This window comes from Pollicipes pollicipes, unplaced genomic scaffold, assembly GCF_011947565.3.
Source record: "Pollicipes pollicipes isolate AB1234 unplaced genomic scaffold, Ppol_2.1 Scaffold_6138;HRSCAF=7277_pilon_pilon_pilon, whole genome shotgun sequence".
Classification (NCBI taxonomy): Eukaryota; Metazoa; Arthropoda; class Thecostraca; order Pollicipedomorpha; family Pollicipedidae; genus Pollicipes; species Pollicipes pollicipes.
This window is the reverse complement of record NW_023596818.1, coordinates 33,783,397-33,803,193: the sequence shown is the minus strand read 5'-3', so window position 1 is coordinate 33,803,193 and position 19,797 is coordinate 33,783,397. Positions and strand designations below refer to the sequence as shown.

The following is a 19,797-nucleotide window of genomic DNA, read 5'->3' as shown; positions in this document are numbered from 1 at the left end:
GTGCATCAATGCCACGCCCATTCTGTTTTGCCACGTGCTCAGTGAAGAAGCCACCTCGCAGTTGGAGTCGAGGAGCGACGCATTGTGACGCTCGGCCTCGCCGTGGGAGCCTGCTCTACTTGTCGCCAGATGTCACCACCGACTGGCCGGTTGTAGGGCGGCCTCGGCGCGGACGGGACGCCGAAGGGTTGACCTCCCGCCGCGCCGTGTAATGTGGTAGCAGCGCCGGCCAGCCGGCACCATTAATCGCGCCGGTGCCCGGTCCTATGCGCGCGCTGCGGGACACCACCTGTCCGGATCGGTCGGCTCCGCAAGGGTGCCGGCCGCGCCCCACACAATTCCTTCGGAGGCGCGCGCCCGTCGGCGCGGCGGCGGCTCGCCGGCCGGACAACCCCTCGCGTGTTCACTTGCTTGTCGTGATTGATGCACCTGATCGTGTTTCGTGAATGTGGGGAGTCGGCAATGCTGCGAATTGGATCTGTGCAGGACATTAGGAGGCAATAATGGTCCGACATTTGGACCGCCTTATGTTCATAAAGTCTTTTCGTGCACGGACGGGATAACCGGGAGCTGAGCGACCTCTGCACGTATCATGCGCTGACAGCGCCTGGGCGCGTCACGGCGCGACCGCTGAACATCGTGCGGCGTGGGAAACGACACTCATCTGCACGGCCAGCCTGAAGTGCATCTCGGGCTCTGGCAGTCTTCTGCTGAGAACGGCAGGCTGCTCTCTGGGGGAGCTGCTGGCGCCCAACAGGCTTGGCGGGGGGAGGGGGGGAGGACACCCTCAAGTGACGTGTCAGCACAGACCGTGGGGCCCGCAGTGCTCGCTGAGCGTGGCTTCCGAGCAGCGACCGTCGCTGGCAGCGGACCGCCGCTGCGCTGGAGGCCAGACCACGGCAGGGCGACACTGCTGGTGGGCGTGGCGGGCGGCGCTCTGCTCGGGCGACACGCCGCCTGGCCTGGCCCGGCCTGCCGCCCTCTCGCGAGATACGATCGCGCGCACCCACCGGCCGCCAATTACTGGGCCGACGGTGTGGCGGCGCGCCGGCGACGAAAGGTGCGCCGAGATCCGCTGCAGATACTGCCGGCTGACACCCTCTGAAGCGCCGCCGCGGCACCCCCCGAGGCGCCACCGCGACACCCTCTGAAGCGCCGCCGCGACACCCCCTGAGGCGCCGCCGCGACAACCCCCTGAGGCGCCGCCGCGACAACCCTCTGAGGTGCCGCCGCGACACCTCTGAGGCGCCGCCGCGACAACCCTCTGAAGCGTCGCCGCGACAAACCCTCCGAGGTGCCGCGCGACACCCTCCGAGGCGCGCGCGACAACCCTCCGAGGTGGCCGGACACCCCCTGAGGCGCCGTCGCGACACCCTCCTGAGGCGCCGCCGCGACACCCTCCAAGGTGCCGCCGTGACACCCCCCGAGATGCCGCCGCGACACCCTCCGAGGCGCCGCCGCGACACCCTCCGAGGTGCCGCCGCGACACCCTCCGAGGCGCCGCCGCGACACCTTCCGGGATGCCGCCGCGACACCCTCCGAGATGCCGCCGCGACACCCCCCGAGGCGCCGCCGCGACACCCTCCGAGGCGCCGCCGTGCGGCGGGTAATAACGCCACGGCGACGAGCTGGTGAGGCGCCCTGGCCCGTCCGGTGTCGGCGGAGGACGGGTGTCCAGCGCGCCGGGGACTGTTGGTGGCGGGGCGCGGGCCGGCCTCGGTCGGAGCAGCGGTCGGTCTGGTGTGTGCGGCTGGCGATGTGCGCCGACAGCCGCAATCGCGCGGCGATCGGCAGCCGGCCGCGCCGCCGCCCTAATCGCCACTTCATTGAACCCAATCAGGGGGCGGGTTGCGCCGCGCCGGCCGGCCGCCCGCCGGCGCTGGCTAATGACGGCCCGGCCGCTGACGTCACGCCAGGTCAGAGGTCATGTCACTGCTGACGGCGTAAGTGGGCGGCGGCGACGCTGGCGCCCGCCCCGCCGGCGCCCGGCGCGCCCGCCGGGCTGAGCCAGGGCGCCGGCCCCTGGAGCGGGCCCGCCCGGACAGCCCGCCCCAAGTGGGCCGCGTGTGCTGCGGCACGGCTGCGGCTGGTGACGTCATGCAGGCCCAGATCGCAGACGCCTCATCCACCAATCGAAGCCCGTTTCTGCGAGGTGATCGTTTTGTCTGTCTTTTTTTTTGTCGGCGTTGCGTTGGATGGAGCCGATGTTGTTGTTGGATGGAGCGCAGGTGTGGGTGATTCTCCGGAGGCCATTCCAATGGGATGAGCTGGCCACGTGGCACGCACCAGTCCACCGACTGGAATATGCCCGGTGGCCGTAACCGTTCCTTGAACTGAGCGATGAGGCCCAGGGGTCACGCTTCTGGTCCTGCTTAAGGCGCCATTTTGCCCCACGGCCCGTGCCAGCTCGTGATGGAGAACAGAGGGCATAGCATATTCATTGCCTCATACGTTTTTTCGACGCTGGGAGCCCCGTGTCTCCTTATCAATGCACAGCACTGTGCTTACCCATCATGGCTGTGATTATTATCCATATCTATGTTCATGTGCAGCGTGGGATTATCCCCCCCCCCCAAAAAAAAACGCATCGCCGGATCCACCCGGATTGTTCGCAGTACCCCTAGCCGCGACAGGCGAGACCGAGGACAGGCGAGGGTCATGGGCAGACGGCCGAACGAACTGCGCGACCATCCAGAGCCGGGAGCACGGCGGAACGTGACGAAACGCGCCCGGTGCGGTGGAAGGACGAGTTCCTTCAACCATGTACCGCTTCTCGAGGAAGGCCACGGGAAAGCGCACCAGGCGATGCCTGATTTCATCGCGCAGACGGGTGCGGGCACCTGTTGCAGCTGAGCGGGTGGCCTGCGAGGCGACCCGTTCAGCCGCGTCCGTGCCGCCTTCGGGCCAGGCCGGCCTGGGCCGCGCCAGCCAGTCCCCGGTCCGCCGGCGCCGCAGCTGGGCCGCCGCGCCGGCCTGGCCCGACCGGCTCCCCGCCAGATCTGAGCTGCGTCATGCGATATGGGAGGGGTGGCGACACGGGATCGCCGTCTGTACGAGGATGCTGCGCGTCGCGCTTCCGGTCGTGTGCGCCTTCGTGCTGGCGATGACAAACCGCGCCGCGACGCCGTGTCGACCTGTCCGGATGCTCTGTGCTCTGGTGGGCAGCATGGGCTCAGATCCGGACACTCAGCGGAGGCACCGCGCTCAAAGCAGCCAGGATTTTCTGAAACCACATGGACCGTACACAAGTGCATCACTTCAGACCGGGGACACCTCCAAGGCCTTTGGTCGTGCCGAAGGTGGTTGTCTCCCGATGAAGCTCCGGCGGCTGGGCGCCAACTCCTACCGGGCCATTGCCGGGCCTGCAAACGGTCACCATGCATAGGCGCGTTGGGGGGGGGGGGGGGGGGAGGAGACACTTCTTAAGGCGCATGGCGTTAGTCGGGGACTGAGTGTTAGTCAAGTCACTTGCGTTCTTGTTGGTTGCTCATGATCTGGCATGATCTTTGCTCATGATCATGGCATGATCTTGCATCATCTGGCATCTGGGGCTGGAGGAGAGATATGCACCGACCTCTATGCTGTTCGTAGCGGTCTTCCACTTCCAACTCTTGGAATTTCCTTGAATACCGCGCGGGAAGGGTTACTGACTGGTGCAGATTTTGGTTTAAAGCAGAACGGTCACGATCAACGAGACGAAAATGTGGCATGGGAAAAACGCTGACAGGCGCCGATTCTTAGTTTAAATAAAGCAGAAATAGATAGCGAGGCGAAACTAATGGGCACACCACCACGATGGTATTCGATTGGTAGAGTATCACGTGGCGCCGATGGTATTCGAGTGGTAGAGTATCACATGGCGCCAGTGGTAGAGTATTACATGGCGCCGATGGTATTTGATGGTAAAGTATCACACGGCGCCGATGGTATTCGATGGTAGGGTATCACATGGCGCCGATGGTATTCAATAGTAGAGTATCACATGGTGCCGATGGTATTCGATGGTAGAGTATCACATGACGCCGGTAGCATTCGATGATACAGTATCACATGACGCCGGTGGTAGAGTAAACTTGGCGCCGATGGTATTCGATGGTAGAGTATCACATGGCGCCCGATGGTATTCGATGGTATAGTATCACATGGCGCCGTTGGTACGCACCGCCTTACAACAGCCGGTCGAGCGTTTACTCAGACGACCTGTCCCCCGATGGGCACATGCGTGCGCAAGCGCCTGATTACGGTGGAATGATGATGCCATTTTTGTGAGGCCGCATTAGCTCGTGAATTCCCATCCATCATAGCATATGTAGCCGGTGACCGTGCTGCTGGCTGGTAAAATTCTTGAGTTGACGGACTCTGCATTGGCCGGCCCTGGCTGCTGGTTAGATCACGGCACCGGCCAGCGCGCCCGGCACGTGACCACGCCCCGGTCGTCAGTCTCCGCATACAGGGGGCTCTGGGTTCGACTCGGCGGTCACGTGACCGGGCATACTCCCAAAGCTAGAAATGGTCAGCTGGCCGGCCAGATGACCCCGTGCGCAGTGCACCAGGCCAGCCAAAATGAATGCGTCACAGTACACATGCGCCAACTTTTTGACATTGCTCTCGGCGACTGCTTTGTGCCCCCGCCGTGCGTATCACCTCATGTTTTTAGTGCCACTCATGTTCCGTAACCGCTGTTGTTGCTAGTAGAGCATGGCCATGGCACTACCGGGCCATCAAGTGGGGTCTCTGCGTATGCGGCCGTGTCGTGTTTTTCGGCGCGATCAGAAGCTGTCGAGAACGGGTAGCCTGTTGCCAGGCGGCTGAGGCAACGGCTGAACTGACCCGCCGGGTACCTGCGTGCCGCAGGCTGGTTAAGATCAAGGAGGCTGTGGAGCAGAGCGACCCGGGCGCACTGATCGTGCCCTTCTCAGCCGCCTTCGAGACAAGGTGATCGACATGTCGCCTGAGGAAGAAAAAGCGTTTGAGGAGGAGACCAAGGCCAACAGGTGAGTCCGCATCAGAGAAGGAAGCCAATGTGACCATATGAGGTCCTCCTCAAAGGAGACTTAGGTCATCAGATGAGGTCCGCCTCAAGGAGACCAAGATCACCTGGTGAGGTCCTCCCCAGAGGAGACTAGCAGGTGAGGTCCGCCTGAAAGGAGATCAACATCACCAGTCCTCCCTAGATGAGACCAGCAGGTGAGGTCCGCCACAGACGAGACCAAAGTCACCAGGTGAGGTCCTCTCCCAGAGGAGACCAGCAGGTGAGGTCCTCCCCAGAGGAGACCAGCGGATGAGGTCCGCCTCAGAGGAGACCATGGTCACCAGATGGGTCATATGAGGTCCGCTTCAAAGTTGTTTGTTCATCCTGTGTGTTTGTGGGTTAGTGTTTGTAAGTTTTCCCCGGGTAGGCCGCTGCTCCTCGCGCTCAGGTGACGGACAAGCCGGCTAGTGTTGTCGGTCCCATGTGGTGTGTCGGCAGCGCACTGTCTGATGTCAGACAAGTGTGTGAACATTAGCGCGATGAAATTTCTATTCAGGGCCTGTCACACCTGGCATTCGCATTCTTCGAAACACCCTGTGAGAACTCTACCGAGAACTATTTCATGGAGCTCGCTGCATTATTTAAGTTTATAGACACACTAAGCGGAGAATGGAAAGCAATTGCGAGAACAGCGAGGACTCTCGGAATTGTAAAGGTTCCAGTCATCGTAAATAAAGTGCGACCGATTCTGCTATATGGGTCTCTGCGTCCCTCTCGGAGCGCTAACCCTCGCTGCCGATAATATTTCTCCGAGGCCGGCCTGATTTTTTCTGGGGCGCACCCTCGGCCTCCCGCTGGACGACGGGTAATATACCGGGGCCATTTTTTTCTCCGATGCTCCGTTTTACCATGCGTCCCGTGGCCGCAGAACGTCGGCGCCGAAATGACCGGTATTGACGGACGGCGGCGGCGGCCGGCGCAAGCCTTGACTAGCCGCTGCACCGGCCGCCGACAAAGCGGCGCGCGGCGCCGGGCTCCTTTCTGCGTGCGGACCGTCACGCGGTCTCGAGACGCGGCGGCGGTATTTATGGCTGGAAAATGTCGCCGAAATCATGAGAACCGGGCGGCGCCGGCCGCCGACGGCGGGCCGCGCCGCGGCCACGCGGCCCCGGCATCGGCGACTGATTTGCGGCCGTCGAAAGCTGGGCCCCTTGTGCGCGACGGGGGGGGGGGGGGGGCGTGCGACTGCGTCGCCGTCGGGCGCCGCCGGCTGACCCAGATGGTGGGAGCCGGCGTCGCCTCCTCGTCCGTCGACGCCGCCGCAGCTCTGCTGGCGAGCTGCGTTGGAGCTGGCGCGGCTCGGCGCCGCTGGCCAGCCGCAAGCCGGCGCGGCGGCTGGCCGGCGACGCCCCTAACGAGCACACGCCGGGCCACCGTCTAATGAGCAGCAGCCGACAATTAGCTGGCCCGGTTGTCGCCAAGCCGGCCCGGTGGCCGCGGCGGTGTGCTGTCGCGGTCGCGGCCCGTGTCGCATTCTATCCGCCAATTACCCGATGTCCGGCAGGGAGAAGGACGTGTAAGGTCCGTCCGGCGGGGAGAGGGACGCTTTATGTTTGTCTGGCAGGGAGAGGGACGTGTAATGTTTGTCCGGCGGGGAGAGGGACATGCAATGTTGGTCCGGCGGGGAGAGGGACGTATAATGTTTGTCGGGCGGAGAGAGGGACGCCGGTCGCCTGGCCCGGTGTGGGTCACTGGCACGGGAGACGGGCGGTCCAGGGTCAGAGCTTCCTGTCTAGCTGCCCCCCCCCCCCCCTCCCGGCACGCGCGCCAGCTCTGTTGCGTTACTGATGCTGACATTTGGTGGAGCGTGAATCCCCGACGGGACTGGATTCCGCGGCCGAAGACCGGCATGGCGCCTCGTCCGCCGCCGCGGCGTGCGCGAGCCCATACTGGCCGCGCACTCCCCGCCATGGCGATGCGCGAGCGACCGAGCCTACACACGCGCCACCGCATGGCGTCTTGCGCTGTGCTGGTGCGTGGTCTGCGCTCAACACCAGCGGCATGAAGTCAGACCTGCACACTTTACAGATCATGTGGTGAGCGCCCGAAAGCCGATGGCAGTGTTCATTTTAGATAATGCTGATATCGTTCGAATGTCGTGATGCCTGTGATTATGTGGGAATCAAGAGGCTGTCATAATTCAGGATGGTTCGGTTAGGCGGCCAGTCCAACCTCGCAGAAATTCGGCGAGTGGGCCGAGACGGCTTGGTGTAAGAGAAGGCACGGCTGGACGAAAGCTCGTTAAACGTACGATTGGAAATGTGGGTAGGTTGTAAGGCACAGGTCCGCTATTTATTGAAATCGCGCAAAGGTACATTCTGGGCATTTTTGTACTCTAAACCTTTTCTGCGCCCCCGAAGGTCTCCGGCTATGAAGTCCAGTGATCACGTGACTATCTGGGTTACAGAAACAAATGCAGGCCTTGGTAATGGCTCATTTGATCCAGCCGCATTGACCAGCCGCGTTTAGCGTACCTGCCACGTGGCAGAAATCACTGATTTCATCTTCGCTAAACACTGACGACTGGAAGGCCGGGTGAAAAACGTTGAAACACGTCCGGTATCCGTATTTCAGGTATCGGTTCGTATGGTGTGCTGACTTGTTCTGTAGCCGATATGCTTGTTGCATTTGCAACTGGGCCAGTTTTGGTGGTCTTGCTCGCAAGTCTCCCTCGGCACCCCGCGTAGCGGCACCTGCCGGGGAGGGGGGAGGGGGAGGCTATAGTCGTGCGTTTTCCGCGGTGGTCCCCAGTCCTTACGCTCCTCACGTCCGCCGGGGCCTACGCTGGTGTGTGTGTGGCGGTGGACGCCGGTGTGACCTGGTGGGCGGCGATGGCCGGTGTTTTCGGGAGCCGGGGTCCTGGCCCGCTACCGCCCGCCCCTGTCGCTGCCAGGCGTGTGGCGTCGCTGATGGTGACGGATGGCCGGTGTTTTGTCATCTTTAATAAGTGACAGCGGCGTGGGCCCGGCGGCCGGGGCCGGGCCGTCTCCTGGTGACTGCGGCCGCCACGCTTGCCAAATAGCCCGCCGGACCGCCTGCTGGACACGCTCAGCCCGCCTCGTCCCGCCCCCCACACACACACTACCCCCGGATCCATAAAACAGGTGACACAGCGGCTTTACACCTCGGTGACAAATTATTAATACCTGGAACATGTCACCTTCGAATGAGGCCCGTAGGTGAGATTGTAGATCAAACCTTGATCAGATCCAGCCAGGAGTCCTGGGAACATACACAAACGTCACAGATGCCTTCGCGCGCTTTTTCTGGAGCATTGACAATCGCAGGTGGTAGGGGCCGTATTGCGTTTGGGCCATTCCGAGATATGGATTTGTTAGCGGCGACGACACACAAAGACTACGAACCAACAATGGTGACGACACTACCGGTAGGGGCGGCGTTACGCAGCACAAAGCGGCATTTCGGAATACATCAATCAATCAATCATTCGCTGACAGCGTCTGGTTTTGTTAAGTTTTGAGTGTTTGAAATGCAGTATCTGCGCTGTCGTCCGATGGCAGCTCTGTGCCCATTCAATTTTCAGATTTGGCGTCAACTTATTCATTTGGGGCTGGCACAATCCGTGTCTGGGTCTGGCACCATCCGTGCCTTGGCTGGCATCATCTGCGTCGTGGGTCGGCGCCATTTCTGTCTGGTCCGGTACCACCCGTGTCTTGCCACCATCCGGCTCTTGGCTGGCACCATCTGCGTCTTGGTACCATCCGTGCCTTAGTACCATCCGTGTCTTGGCTGGCACCATCTGCGTCGTGGCCGGTGCCATTTCTGTCTGGCCCGATACCATCCGTGTCTTGCCACCATCCGGGTCTTGGCTGGCATCATCCGTGTCTTGGTACCACCCGTGCCTGGGTACCATCGGTTGTCTTGGCTGGCACCATCCGTGCATTGACATCTTCGTGCCTTGGCTGGCATCAATCCTGTCTGGGCTGTCAACACCCGCGGCATATTGCTGGGACAGGTAAACGTGGTTTTTGGCGTAGGCACCGGAGCAAGTGATATAATGAACATATCTGATCGTACCGATACATTGGTTCGAACAAAGGTGGAAGTCCGACTCGCTGTCAGACGCCACTGTCGCCGTGTAGTCTGACCAGCACGATGTTTCCGGCTATCGCACGAGTGTCGTGTCAAAAGGTAGCAAGGTGGGATTGGAACTGTTCTGTTTCCGAACACTCGTAGCGAGGTGTGTTTTTAAGACGCATAATCAACTCAGCGGCGTTCAGTAAGGTTTGTTCACTGACATCTACTTAGACTTTCAAACGCTAATAACGACACACGCCTGCCAGGACTCTGACAGGGTGAGGCCTTTTAAGCACTGCGCTTGGTGGCTTAGGGGTTCAACACTTATCGCAATTCTGGTTAACGGACCGCTAACCCCGACCGGTGGTCGTCGGTTCGAACCGCCTGAAATGTTTCGACACCTGTGTTTGGGCGCTTTGGTGGCAGTGCTCATTTGTCCTGCGGTCTTTTGTTTTTGTGGTTTCGTGCGGGCTTACGAACTGCGGTCTTGTTCCAGAACCCAATGCTCAATCGACATGACTCAAAGATATAGATAAATGGTTTGAGGTGGTTCTGGAGGCGAGATTATGTTGCAGTGATTGAGCGCACCAGGTCATAAAAGGCATGTTTCAGAACGTGCGCAGATGATGCTACCATCTTCCCATGATTCGGTGACATTTATCTTTTTGCCGGGCGCCCACTCTGGCGGTGAAAAAAGGATACGAAAGTTGAGCTTGAAAACGGCAGACTATGGGAGGTTTGTTTATACGGCAGCGTACACAGAAAGAGCCTTGCATATAATAACACGCCGCTGCATCGCTGGTACCATATACACCGTCAACTATCGGCTATTCTTGTAGGAGTACGTTTTGTTTTGCATTGCATCGTGTGCTGAGAAGCTGACGCCAAGTACAAAAAGATGGTAGATAGGCGGAGTCGACGGAATAACAGCAGTGAATGTTCAGGCGCTCAACAATGCCGCGTGGGTCCTGGTGTTCTCGAAGTAAAACGACGCCGCGTGGTCCTGATGTCGTCGAGGTGAAACGATGCCGCGTGGTCCTGATGTTGTCGAGGTAAAACGATGCCGCATGGTCCTGGTGTTGTCGAAGTAAAAGCCGACACACGGGATGTCGGCATACACGTGGCTCGGTCCGCTGTCTCATCGACGCTGACTGTTGTGATAGATGAAAATAGATTGGGTCCAATGTCACGCTTTAATGCCACGTCTCATACGCTGTCCGGGATGGTGTTGACAAAATGGGATGTCAAGACTAGTTTTGTGCTGACGGTTAAAAGTCGCTGTTTCGCAATTGACGGGTTCAGTGTTAGTTACCAAGCTCGCGATCAAAGGCGCAGACGTGTTTGCCATTTGAAGAGCGGCGACGTAGGGAACCTTCCCGCCGTAGGTGGACCGGGCGGACGTAGGTGACGAATCTGCCGACGAATTTTCCACGTGGTCGACGTACGAATGTCATGCCGATGTAATCTAGGATGGTACATCATCACCCGAGTCAGTGACAAGCGTTCCCGCTTGTGCCCCGGACTTGAGAGGGGCACACACACAAACGTATTCTCATTGCGCGGCACGCAAGCGGAGCGGTATGGGCGGAGCTCAGGCTGGAAAGGAGCGTCGCTCGCATGCCGGGATCCGGGTGTGAGGAGAGAGCGCGCCGTGGACATGGTGTGTGCGGCTTGGACGGCCGGTGTCGTGACTACCGGGCTGTCCCGGTGGTACAGCGATGGGTAGTGGGAAAGAACACTAACCGGTGTCCATCACCAGCTGTTGACAGCTGCGCCCCGCCCTCCGTCAAAGGCCGGTGTCCCGTCCCGGTCCCGTCCCGTCCCGTCCCGGTCCTGTCCCGTCCCGGTCCCGTTCCGTCCGGTCCCGTCCCGTCCCGGTCCCGTCCCGTCCCGGTCCGTCCCGTCCCGGTCCCGTCCCGGTCCTGTCCCGTCCGGTCCCGTCCCGTCCCGGTCCCGTCCCGTCCCGTCCCGGTCCCGTTCCGTCCCGGTCCCGTTCCGTCCCGGTCCCGTCCCGTCCCGGTCCCGTCCCGTCCCGTCCCGTCCCGTCCCGTCCGGGTTCCGTCTGGCTCCGTCCGGGTCCGTCCCGTCCCGTCGCGGTCCGGGCGGCAGCCGTGCCGGGGCCGGCGGCAGGGCTGCAGAGGCGGCGACGGATCGTCGGCCCGCCAGCAGTGGGCACCAATGGTGGCCGGCCGGCCCCACGGCCAGCATGGCCGCGCCGCTATTAATGCGCTATCAGACAGCGATTACCGGCCGTCAAATGGACAAAATGGCGGACGCCCAGTGCTCGGCCGCGCCGCGTGGCTGGGTCGTGGGGACTGCGCGAGCGTGGCTGGGTCGCAGAGGACTGCGCGAACGTGGCTGGGTCGCGGGGGACTGCACGGGCGTGACTGGGTCGCGGACGACTGTGCGGGCGCGACTGGGTCGCGGAGGACTGCACGGGCGTCACTGGGTCGCGGAGGGCTGTGCGGGCGTGACTGGGTCGCGGAAGACCGCACGAGCGTCACTGGGTCGCGGAGGACTGTGCGGGCGTCACTGGGTCGCGGGGGACCTGCGCAGGCGTGGCTGGGTCGCGGAGGACTGCGCAGGCGTGATTGAGTCGCGGAGGACTGCGCGGGCGTGGCTGGGTCCCGGGGACTGCGTGGGCGTGGCTGTGTCGCGGAGGACTGCGCAGGCGTGGCTGGGTCGCGGGGACTGCGCGGACGTGGCTGGGTCGCGGAGGACTGCGCAGGTGTGGCTGGGTCGCGGGGGACCGCGCAGGCGTGGCTGGGTCGCGGAGGACGGCGCAGGTGTGGCTGGTGAGGCGGCTGGTCGGGCTGTGGCGCATCGCGACACCGGACCGGCCGCGTCTGTTCCTCACTGCTCTTTGTTTTGGAAAGGCAAGCGGGGTGGGTGTCGCCCCTCCATGGTCGGCATGGCCCGTCCCTTAGCCTACCGGCTTTAGTACGAGCTAGCCATTATAGAGGTCTGGCCCTAGTATTCCAGGAAATGCCCGCATTCCAGTTGCATCCGTGAGGTCGCTCTTGATCGTTTGAGAACGGAGAGAAGGCACGTGTTAACGGGGATGTTGATTTACGTGAGCCGACATTGTCTTAGGTGGTCTGGTTTTCTGCGCTCGTTTGCGCGCAAGAAGGAAGCCAAGTTGAGTTTTAGCGGGCGTGCTCCCTCGCCTTGTGGGGATTTCTGAAGACGCGTGTTGACTGAGCGCGGGCAGTAAGAAAGGGCACGGGCCCGGCCGCGACAAATAGGAGGGCCATTGTGGATGCATAAGCGCGATCTGCTCGCGGCACGGACCGCACCTAGCTGGTTCCGGAATCGGGGGAGGAGGACGGCTGGATAGTGGAGGAAGACTGGCAGGCCAGCGCAAGCGCAGCGAACGCCCGCCGGCCGACCGGTCGACCGGGCCGGAATGCCTGGCGACGCCGTCGGCACTCCAGCCGCTCTCCGACCCGGGCCGGCCGAGACAAATGACAAAACCGCCCGCCCGATAACTCATGCGTAATGCGGCCGTAATGACAAGATTGGCGGTGGGAGTCGGGCCGTGGTGGCCGGAGCCGGAGCCGGTGCCGGAGCCGGAGCCGGGGCCGGAGCCGGAGCCGGAGCCGGGACCGGAGCCGGAGCCGGGACCGGGACCCGGGACCCGGAGCGAGGGCCGGAGCTGAAGCCAGGGTGACCAACTAAAACAGGAGATGCGCGCCGGCCGGCCGGCGGGCGGCGGCCGGTGGCCCGTCCGGCCCGTCGGGCGCGCTCCCATGCCATTAGACGGCCGGCCATTGTGGCAGGCCGTGCCAATTACGGCCGCACGCTCAATCATTGTCATTGGACTGGGAAAGAATGTCATTTGGCCGGCCAGCATCGATCCGCCGGCGCGGCCAAATCGTCGGAAATGATAGCGTGGTTGTTACCAAATGTATCATTATCAGAGCCATGAGATCGAAAACAAATTAGCCGCCGGCGCGCCGTCGAGAATCCCGCCGAGAAAAAGCGCGCGCCGGCCCGCGGCTGCCGCCCGCTGGCGCGCGCGCAATTATACTTTTTTAGCTGCCTAAGAACGTGTTATCGCCGTGTTCGGCACGCATTGTCGGTGGGCTTGCGTTTTTTACTGGGACCGGTGCTGAGCGGTATGGGCTGCGCGGACCGAGCCGTGCCGCCGCTGCTGGACCGGACCGAGCCGTGCCACCGCTGCTGGGACCGGACCGAGCCGTGCCGCCGCTGCCGTGTAGACGTCCGTGCTCGTCACTGGGCCGTGGTCGGCCGGCCGTGACAGTGACAGTGATGGTGAAGGATGGCCCGCTGACGGTCGCCGGTCAGGGCAGGCTCCGAGGCTCCAGCCAGCGCCCGCCGGCCGGTGCGGCGCAGCTGAATGATGGCCCGCTGACGGTCGCCGGTCAGGGCAGGCTCCGGGGCTCCAGCCAGCGCGCCCGCCGGCCGGTGCGGCGCAGCTGATGACCTCCTCCGGTACCGGCGTGGCGTCAGGCAGAAGGAGGGGGGGGGGGGGGGGGGCGCTGTGACTCCGCGACACTGATTTCAACGGCCGCGTACGAGCCCGCCTGGGTCTTTGGCGCCAGCGACCCGTCCTTTGATGCTTCAGGCCTGGGAACATTTTAGTATGGATGTTCCAGAGAACTGGGTACACTTTCAAGTCATCATGATGTATCTTGGGGCACACAAGTAAGGACCCAAGCAACTTTAGCATTGGCCGAAGATCGCTATTGTCCCAGGGCATTTGCCCATATTGCCTCCCCCCCCCCACCCACACACATACGCTGGATCCGCCCCTATCGTTCCTCATTTTGTGCAACCGCACGTTATAGAGAGACACCGGTGATCTCAGTGGGTACACTGTGCACGATGGGACAATGCAACGGGTGTTGTAAGAACTTGGAACCGGGGTAGGGCCGCGATGTATTTTGTAGAATGGATGGGTGTAGTATTGAGCTGGAGCACGCGTGTGCCAAATACATCGAAGCTAGGGGACGGGATCCGATTCCCCGCGGTGCCCGCTCTTCACACCAGGGTGGGAGGCAGGCGACGCCACATAGCCTGAGCAGCTGAGTGCGTCGTAAAGTCCCAATGACGACAACGGTGGCACCGCTCTTGTGACGCCGCGGACAGCGCCATCCTGATTGATCGTACATGCGTGACGTTGATTCCCATACGTCTCCTCTATCGACACCGCCGCGTCCGCCTCTCGCTGGGGCTTGGAGCTTTGACCCCGTGACCACGCGTCTGTCCCGGTTGCGGCGGGAGCTCTGGTCTGCTCGAGAGTCGCTAAGGCCCCGTCCCTTGCCCCACAGTCAGCTGGAGAAGATCATCGTGGCCGGCTACAAGGCGCTGCAGCTGCAGTACTTCTTCACCTGCGGTCCGGACGAGGTCAAGGCCTGGACCATCCAGGTGAGTCCGGCGGCCGCGGCGGCTCGCCCGCTCCACCGGTCGGGAACTGTTCAGAGACGCAGTCAGTCCCCGCTGGTCCATCTCTGTTCAGTGACGCTGTCAGTCCCCGCTGGTCCCCCTCTGTCCAGTGACACGGTCAGCCCGCGCTGGTCCCCATCTGTCCAGTGACGCGGTCAGTCCCCGCTGGTCCCCCTCTTTCCGTGCGCTCCGTCTCACCCCGTCCGTGCGGTTTGTCTCACCCCGTCCGCGCGCTTCGTCTCACCCCGTCCGTGCGCTCCGTCTCACTCCGTCCGTGCGCTCCGTCTCACCCCGTCCGCGCGCGCACGCACGGCGCACGGCTTGCATTTTAAGCGTGCCGGTACCAGGCCCGACAAAGGCTTGATGAATTTAAACCGCCTCAAACGCCGTGCACGCATTAGCATAAGAAGCGCAGGGGGACAGGGCGGCGGCCAATTTGGCGCGTGCGGCGCGGCGCCGTCGGTCGCGCCCATTCAGTGTCGCCGCCTGTGAAATTGCGCCGGCGCTGCGGCACGTGACATGACGCGAACCGGTGGGACGGTCGGTCAGGCGCGCGGACGACGCGCCGGCGCGGTGGCCGGGAGCCGACGGGGTCATCCGGCAGCGGGTTCGGGTCGGGTCGGGTCGGGTCGGGTCGGCGCTGGCGGGCGCCGGACGGGCGCCGGCGGCAGGTTGGTCTGGGGTGGCAGGCCCAGACCGGGACGGCCAAGGCAGCGTGGCATGGCCGTGTACCTTTTACCTAGAGCAAGGATAGTCGGTTTGGTCCTAATTGTATTGGTTATTTGACTTTGCGTTGGGGGAAAAGCTCGCCGGTTGGAGCCACTTCCGTCTCGTGTCTGTGCTGACACGCTCCGAGTGACCCCGGGTTTGTGAAGCTTGAAGTAGGAGGTATAGGCATGTGCAGAAAACTCTTACAAAATCATGACGAAAATGTCACGTCCATAGACAGCCATGCAGTGTTAAACTTGACGCGAATGGAGACTGCGCCGTACGACCGTGCTGTGGAGGCGCCCTACAGCCTCCTGGATAGAGACTGTCGGCCGCTGGCCCGTTGTCCCAAGTACGCCGGCTGATGTTAGCCGTGAGACGAACGGTGGTGTCGGCAACATCCGATGTTGACGGTGTTTTGCTTGTGCGAATGCGACACTGGTGAGACTCCTGCGGCGGGCCCTCCTTCAGCATGGCACTGAGCATCTCGCCTGTCAGTGACCTGGTGACTGACAGCTGCGACTGGTCACTGACAGCAGTGTCAGTGACCTGGCCCTGTCAGCCTTGGGATCAGGTGACTTGCGTTATAGCCTCAAACAGCTCAAAACCTCTGGTATTTGTTTTGGGATAGCAGTTTGGGCGACCCGCGTGTACCCAACTGACGGCGACTTTCCCTAGCTCCGCACGTGGTGTCCACATCAACAATGCTTCCGCCCCGGCCACCCCGTGGCGCTCACCATGCAGGGCGCAGCTACCCACGAACGGAACCCACATTACCCACCGGGCTGGTGCAGACGGCTAAACTCGTGGGCGGCGGCAGGCGCCTCCGAGTCAGTTGATGGCGTCTGGCATGTATGGCCCCTCGATAAGCTGGGACAGGTTCGTGGAAGAAGCCACTGGGTTAATTAGTGGCTGCCGGGTCGTTCCCAAACTGTGAGTGGGGTCCTATCGTGTACATGTGACCTGCGGCATTGTGCAAAGCTCGATCTTAAGCTTCATGTCTTACTTTTCTGTACGGACGGCTTTTCGAACGGTGGCGTTCATGTAACACGCTTTTTGTATGCGGATGACTGGCAGTTTATGGACTGAAAGTCCGCGGAGCAGCCCGAAGTCTGGCCAGCACCCGCTCTTGCCCCTGTGGTTTTTTTTTTGTATCTGCTTAACCAGAATGGTGTCGATATCAATCTGAGGATAGCCGTACGCCTTCGGTTCGGGTGTTGCCGCCGAAGGGCTCGAGCAATCACCACCCTTTTCGGTGAGCTGTCTGGCGCCCCCGTCAGCGTCTGGGGGCGGTCCTTACCCGGCCGTCACACCTTATGTGACGGCCGGTAAGTACTTTCCTTTAAAACATTTTAGCTGACCGTTTTTTCTGTGTCCGTGTTGGGAACGCGACCTTTGAGAGGCATCTTCAAGCTAACGGTGTTCCCCAAGGCGGCGTTCTCAGCGTAGCTTTTTTCGCCGTTATGATTAACATCGAGATTGGGATGCCGTAGCCTGTAGATCGTAACCTTTTTGTTGATGATTTCACCATTTGGACAAGCGCAGCAAGACCACCATCGAGGAAGCGCCAACTCCAGTTGGCTGTTGACTCTGTTGAGAAGTGGGGAAACATGAACGGGTTCAGGTTTGCAAGTAACAGGACTGTAGCTAGGGATTTTTTGTCGTAGCCGGCAATGCGGTGACCTGTCTATCCATGTGCATGGGCAATGCATTCCAACTGAGCCTGTAGCTAGATACCTTGGGTATACTTTGAACGTCGACTAACATATAAGGTACATCTTAGACGAAAGCTGAAAACTGTTTTAAATCTTTGAACGAACTGACATGTGTTTCGCGCACGTTGTATGGAGGAGATCGGAGCACGCTTTTGCTGTTGTATTGGGCAATCATACGCTCTAAGCTTGACTATGTATGTTTTATTTATGACGACGCGTGGTAATTTACCAAGCGCATCAGTGACGCCGTCCATCACACCGCTGTACGTGCCATCGCAGGGACGTTCCGCGATCTCCTACCCAAAGCCTCCTGGTAGTATCACACGAGCTGCCTTTGTCAGCGAGGAGGATGTGCGGCATGCTTTAAGCTGCCTCAGTTCCCGTCGTATCTCGCATATAACGCAGTTTTTCCGCGGCCTACCGTGCCTTTTGTTCGCCATGCACCTCGGGCGCATGCTGTGACGTTTGGCTCCCGGATACAAGCCTTACTGCGGGAAAACGACATTCCCATTCAGAGCGTGGAGCGAGCATGTCATCTGTGCACTTCTTCCTGACATTTGATCTCGCCTTCAACAGACACATCTCTGCCCGAAGTGAAAAAAAGTTCTACCAGATAGGATGAGGTCACGCTGGTGGTGATGTGACGATGTGTGCCAGCTTAGAATCGTTTACATTTGTAAGCGATGCCTGATGCGCGATGTGCGATGCCTGTTCAATTGAAATCGTTTGCATGCACACATATGTTCGCGTATTGTAATCCGTAGAAAGGCACTGTATCGTGGTAATGGCTGGCAACCGCTCTTTGTTCAATCCCATGCATGTTGGTGCCCTGTAAAAATTGTGGCTTGCTGCTGAAAAAAACGAAAAATCGAGTATGATCATCGGCAGGCAATTTTGAACTCACTTCTGCCATTACTTTGATAAAAGCATGTCGCCGAAACAGCAACCCATGTATATCTGCATTCTGCTGGTTTTTCTCCGAGCAATTAGGCTGTTACTACCGCCTTATCTATGTTCGTTTGTTTGCTCGCGCAAGGTGAGGCGAGAGGAGGTGATCCTTGCCCACGTGTGCCCAACTACGTACCGGACGCGCGTCCGCAACCCACGGCTTTATGTTGGAGGGAGCGATAAACTGATCTGCTATCGGTGTGGTGCTGTCCTTGCTCTTCGCCATGTGCTTATATCCGCGTATATCCGTGTCCGTGCGTGTCCGCGCCTCGTGGAAGAACGTCAACGTTACTTTGGACAGCATGACTGGCCTCTGACGCTCTGTGATATTCTGAGAGACAGCTCACAAGTTCTTGAATCTTAGCAGGTTTTATTGTTTCTCAAACACACCAACTGCGGGGCTATTTACGCGGTCCATTATTTGCGTAAAACAAAATTCGTTATGGGCGCCAAATGACAACCGCAGTCGGCTCGCCCGTAAACCCCAATAAACAACGACAAAACGTAAGGTGCAGACCGCCCTGTAAGCCCAGGCTGGCTGTCTCCCCGCGGGGTGCCGGGATTGCCGCTGGTCAGGTACTGCGTGAGCGTTTGGAGATGGCCTTGTTGGTGTTACACAGAAACTCACGCTGCTGAAAGGTCCCCAGGGCAGGTCAGGTCGAAGTGAGGATAGTGGCAGGCAGGGCACGGTATTGCCATGTCACTTCTCCATAATTTCTGAACCTTGCTGGTTGTCTGTGAAGATAATTGTAGGTACCGACTTGACGTTGTGGGCGGGTGTTTCACTACATGAAGTCCGCTGCACTACTGTCACTACATCGCTACGGCGAGGTCGCTTGCTGGCCTGGAGGAGACCGTTCTAGAAAAAAACGCGCTTTGTGACTACGCTGCTTTTGCATTACTCGCCTTACTTTGTTACCATATACTACTTCAAAACCCTTCACGATAGATAACAGTCCTTCAACGTCATTAGACGTCGTATGGTGTTGCGTTTGTATTCTGTTGTACAGGAAATATATATTTCATCCTGCTATATGGTATATGTCGTTTTCTTTTCAATTGTGATAGTGAGTGCTATTGAGCTTAACGCGAAGATGGCGTCAGCGCGCCCATTTCAGCGCTGTAGCAGCGACCTCCGCCGACGCCTCGGTAGTCTGGTGTCAAACCGCACCTGTCGCAGGCGCATCCGTGGCGACCTCCGCCGACGCCTCGGTAGTCTGGTGTCAAACTGCACCTGTCGCAGGCGCATCCGTGGCGACCTCCGCCGATGCCTCGGTAGTCTGGTGTCAAACCGCACCTGTCGCAGGCGCATCCGTGGCGACCTCCGCCGATGCCTCGGTAGTCTGGTGTCAAACCGCACCTGTCGTAGGCGCATCCGTGGCGACCTCCGCCGATGCCTCGGTAGTCTGGTCAAACCGCACCTGTCGCAGGCGCATCCGTGGCGACCTCCGCCGATGCCTCGGTAGTCTGGTGTCAAACCGTACCTGTCTCAGGCGCATCCGTGGCGGCCTCCGCCAGTGCCTCGGTAGTCTGGCGTCAAACCGCACCTGTCCCGGGCGCATCCGTGGCGACCTCCGCCGATACCTCGGTAGTCTGGTGTCAAACCGCACCTGCCGCAGGCGCATGCGTGGCGACCTCCGCCGATACCTTGGTAGTCTGGTGTCAAACCGTACTTGTCGGAGGCGCATCTATGGCGACCGTTTCACAGCCGTCGCTGACGAGAACGCGGACAGCGCGCCGTTCTGTCAGTGTTGTTGAGAGGCTGGAAATCCAAGTCGAGGGCCTGCTGTTGGTGATGAGAATCGCAGAATGACATGCGTTTAGTAGTGTGTCTTGCTGTCAAAAGTTGCTTCATCGATGGTGTGGCGACAAGTAGTAATGGGCGGATCTGTGCTGACGTGTTCAGGGCTGAACACGGAAAACCAGTCTCCTGGCAGTCTTGCCGGC

At 60.4% G+C, this 19,797-nt stretch overlaps 1 protein-coding gene across 1 annotated transcript in view; it reads left to right on the top strand.

Annotated features, from left to right (window-relative positions):
• LOC119105693 (obg-like ATPase 1) overlaps positions 1-19,797 on the top strand; it is a gene marked incomplete in the record, with an annotated part of 123,113 nt that overhangs the window by 34,579 nt on the left and 68,737 nt on the right.